At 35.5% G+C, this 4,573-nt stretch overlaps 1 non-coding gene across 1 annotated transcript; it reads left to right on the plus strand.

The window, feature by feature from the left end:
* On the plus strand, window positions 1-106 carry LOC145044706 (small nucleolar RNA R71). Its single transcript, XR_013681651.1, has one exon. It is a non-coding gene; the product is annotated as a small nucleolar RNA R71 (small nucleolar RNA).
* Window positions 107-4,573: the final 4,467 nt, after the last annotated feature.

A 4,573-nucleotide genomic window follows, 5' to 3' on the forward strand; every position in this document is an offset into this window, starting at 1 on the left:
AAGTCATGTTGAGGGCAGTGTTGTAACAATTTCCTGTAACGCTTCCAAGCTTCATACAGAGACCCCCTTCCAATTTTTGTAAAGTTTGTATGTTTCTTTTAAGCTTCGCCACTTTTGAAGGAGGGGTAAACTGATTTATGAACTCAATCTTAAAATTATCCCACGTTGTGATTGCTCCAAAGGGAAGTGATTTTAACCATTCTTTTGCTTCACCCTTTAATGTGACCGGTAAAAGTCGAAGCATCACTTCATCTTTAATCACGTTTGGTGCATTAAAATAATGTGAAATCTCCACCACATATTTTATGTGCTCGTAGGCATCCTCCTGCTCCTTCCCATAAAAAGGTAGATCTTTTAACATGCCAAGAATATGTCCCGGTAGTTCAAACTTTGTCATGGTTGGGATTTTTGGTTGATCAAGAACTCATCTATTTTTGTTCCTCATATGTCGCTTGTACTCTTCCATTATCATGGTCGTGATGTCCCCCATATTTTCTACTAGAAAAACTAAAAAAATCAGCGTAAAACAAACAAAAAAATAACTAAACTAAAAATTTAATGTAACATAACCACGACGTGGCCAAGATGCCCACAACGTGATTGTTGCAGACAGAAAAATAAATACAGAAGAATTAACTTTTTGCGGTTTTTACATCACAAAAAGGATCAAATAACTTAAAGCAATTAAACTAAAAATCAAATAAGCTGTTCCCCAGCAACGACGCTAAAAACTTGATATGGTGCACATTATATTTATCTAGTTTTAATTTATAACCTAACGAACTTAACTAGCTAGAATGCACCTAGGCAGTGTACCTCGTTAAATTATAGAGTAGTTTAGGTAAGTCGGGTGTCGATCACAGAGAATGATATTTAATTAATAAAATAACCACTAAAAGTTGAACTTAGAAAAACAACTAAAATAAGAGTTTTTTTTTATCTAATTTTACAAGTTCAGAAAAACTTAAGCACTCAACTAAAAACGATTTTATTCAATATATTAAAAACACTTTCGTTTAGTTTCGAATCCACCTTTTCCTATGGTTAGTTCTTATTTATGGATTAATGAAGTTGGTTACCAAGTTATATGTAATTAGAAATTCAAGTCCAAATTTACTAATATTTTCACCAATTCATGAACTACCTTGTATGGTCATACACAAGCAAAACACATAATTAGTTATTTATTATAGATGGGCTTTGTAAGGATTATCTAAGAAAACACAATTATGGTCATAATTATGTTCTCCATCACAACTAAATTTGTTACTTTTATTACTTATCTAAGATTTAGTCGATCCTAACTCTAATAATGTAATGGTCACTAAATCACTAGGTCATCAAGTTCGTGTAATTTAATGGCCACTAAGCTACACTAAACTTGTTTTTAAGCAACAAAGTTACAGACTTTAACATGCTAGGTAATGATAATCAAACACATGCATAAAACATATTCTTATAATCCATAAAGTAAGAAACTAACTCATAGTTGTAGGTTTCATCTAACTAAACGAAAGCAAATGTTTTTAGCTCATAATCACAGCTGATGAACACATAAAAATAAGGTGAACTAAGCTAAACATCATTAAACTAAGCAAACCGAATGTGTAGATGTGAATCCTTGCTCCAATCCACTTTCTAGCATCAAAATCGACCCCAAAGGGTTCTTAGAAGGGTTTTTGTCGCAATACTTCTACAGAAAGTCACCTCTAAGTCTCTCAATTCGTCATACTGTTCGAATATATATATATATATATATATATATATATATATATATATATATATATATATCTGGCCACCAACATCGTGGCCACCAACATCGTGCTTATATATATATATATATATATATATATATATATATATATATATATATATATATATATATATATATATATATAAGCACACTTGCCTAAAATCTGGCCACCAACATCGTGGTCCTCGTGTTTATCATGTATTCCCCAAGCCAGCGTCAAGAATCGCGAAGATTCCATTCACCACATCATGGTGGTTGAAAATCCGACTTTTCTCAAAACATGAAAGTCGTCCGAAATTGTGTCTAGTTTTTAGATTATTTTGAATTGCCTTAATCAGAGTTACAATTCATGAGATATGGTCAAAATACTGAAGATGGTTCAAGCTGTCCAACAACATCCTTCTTGTGTCTTCTTCTTGCCTAAGTTCGCATTTTCCTGCTTCCAGCTTCCATATTGCTTCCGCGCATGTCTTTTATGCTACATAACAGATAGTAAACATAATAAGTACCTTTTGTTCTATAATAAGCATACACATAACTAAAAATATTAAGATATGATGTAAAATATATATGTGGATATGCATATATCAGCATCCTTGTGCCACGTCGTGGCATATAGTATTCCCCTTAAAACACCCTCTTTGATCCTTTTTAGTCTTTTGTTAAAACATTCAGAAAAATGGTTGTTGCAAATTTACTCTTGGGTTTTGTTGGATGGATTAGATGAGGCGGTTTTTTTTGTACCAATGTGTAACATCCTGTTTCGAGAATTTCTTATTTCAGGATTATGGACAAAAAATTTATCAGATAGAGGCCTTAGGCTTCAATGTGTAACATCCATAAAATCATGCCAAATTTAAACTTTTTAAAACATTTCGAAACCATTAAACATTACAAAACTTGTTTTGAAAATAGTGTAATATCAGAGTATCCTAGAAACAAAATCATAAATGTGAGGAGTTGTACGATCATGCCTTTGCCTTCCTACGATCATCTGAAGCACCTAAAACAAAAACTGAAATTGCAAGCCCAAAGATTAGTGAGTTCCCCCAAAATACCGATACATAGCAAATAGCACACATACAAATAACAACATGTACCGGGTCCACAGCTTTACAGACTGGATTACTCTTGGCCCCACAATGTGAGTCTGGTTTGCCTTCCGGGCCCTCAGCTCACATATGGATTGCCACTGAGCCCACAGTACAATTTTGGTATACCCTACTCGGCCCTCAGCTTGTATCTGGAATACTCTTGAGCGCACAGTACGAGTCTGGCATGCCCTACCCTACCCTCAGCTCGTATCTGGAATGCTCCTGAGTCCTTAGTATAAGTTTGGCATGCCCTGCCCAACCCTTAGCTCATATCAGGAATACTCTAAGGTTTGTTGGTTACCGCACAGAGCAGTACAACCTCAACCCATCCCACATAATATGTCGACATATAACAAAACCATGCACATACAGATAATCAGGTAATTACACAGGTAATCCTACTGATCTACCAAACTAGCATGATAACTATCATGCATAACTAACTCATACTCAACATAATACCAACTACTAGGATATCATATCCAATGGGCCGACATTGGTGCCTTCGACCCCTTAGTATAGTGAGGATAACTCACCTCACAACTGTCGAACTGAAGTGATAAGCTCAAACTCTCGAATCACAGCCACAAACTCCACCACCTATATTTACCATAAGACCATTTCCATAAATTTCCAAATTACCAAAGTACCCCCAGAAGTACAACTAGTCAACCTTTGGTCAGAGTCAAAGCCAACAATCAAGTTCAACAATCCATATTAACCCAACTCATCGAGTGCATCTCACTGACTCGTCGACTGTTGGATTAGTGTCTAAGTCCATAACTATTTTGGTATGTACTTGACCCGATGGTGCATGGTCCTTTTGGGTTGCCTTCACCAAAGCAACTTGATAGGATGAATTATGGAGAGAAAGGATTAAATATGATTTATTAATATATTATGAGAATAATAAATTAAAGGAGAAATCATATTGTTTAATTAATATTAGTCAAGAATTAATTGGTAATTAGTTTTGTGACTAAAAGAGATTAATTAAACTTAAGGGACTCGAATTGTAATTATAAGATAATTGCAATTTGGGCTATGGATTGCCTTATATTAAGGGGTGGACGAATTCTATGGGGAAACCCATGAGAAATCGTCCAAGGCCTTAAGGAAAGGAATATATGGGTTGCTTAGGGCTTAACCATCCAATTTAGGGTTTCCTTGTTAGATAACCCTAATAGCCTAACTATATATACATCCCTTATGACCCAAAAACGTGGACAAGCATCCTTCTAGGGTTTCACACGTTTTAAGACAACCTCCATCCTCTCTCCTCTTCATCCTCTTGATCTTGGTGTTTGTGAACCATTAGAGGAGTGACATTTGTGACTCTAAGCTTTCTAAAGTCAATACAAGGAGGAATTGAGATTGTTATTGCTACATAACAATCAAGGTATGATCTTAAACCTATTCTCATGTTAATATGATTACTTGAATGCTAGAATTAGGGTTTATAGTCTTGGATAACTTGCATGTACAATAGAGAAACCTAGATCCAAGCATTAGGGTTTGTATAAGCACATAGGATGTTCTTATGACCAAAACCCGTCAGTCGAGTCCTTCCAGAACTTGAGAAGTCGTGAAACTCCCAGTTGACTCATCGAGTTTCCAGACAACTCGACAAGTTCCCGCGTGTCCAAAAGTCGAGAAAACCTTAACCGACTCGTCGAGTCGTCTTGCTGACCCGACGAGTTCATGCAGAAACCCTCAAGGTTAATCT

This window comes from Lactuca saligna, chromosome 4 (genome assembly GCF_052625555.1).
Source record: "Lactuca saligna cultivar CGN05327 chromosome 4, ASM5262555v1, whole genome shotgun sequence".
Lineage (NCBI taxonomy): Eukaryota > Viridiplantae > Streptophyta > Magnoliopsida > Asterales > Asteraceae > Lactuca > Lactuca saligna.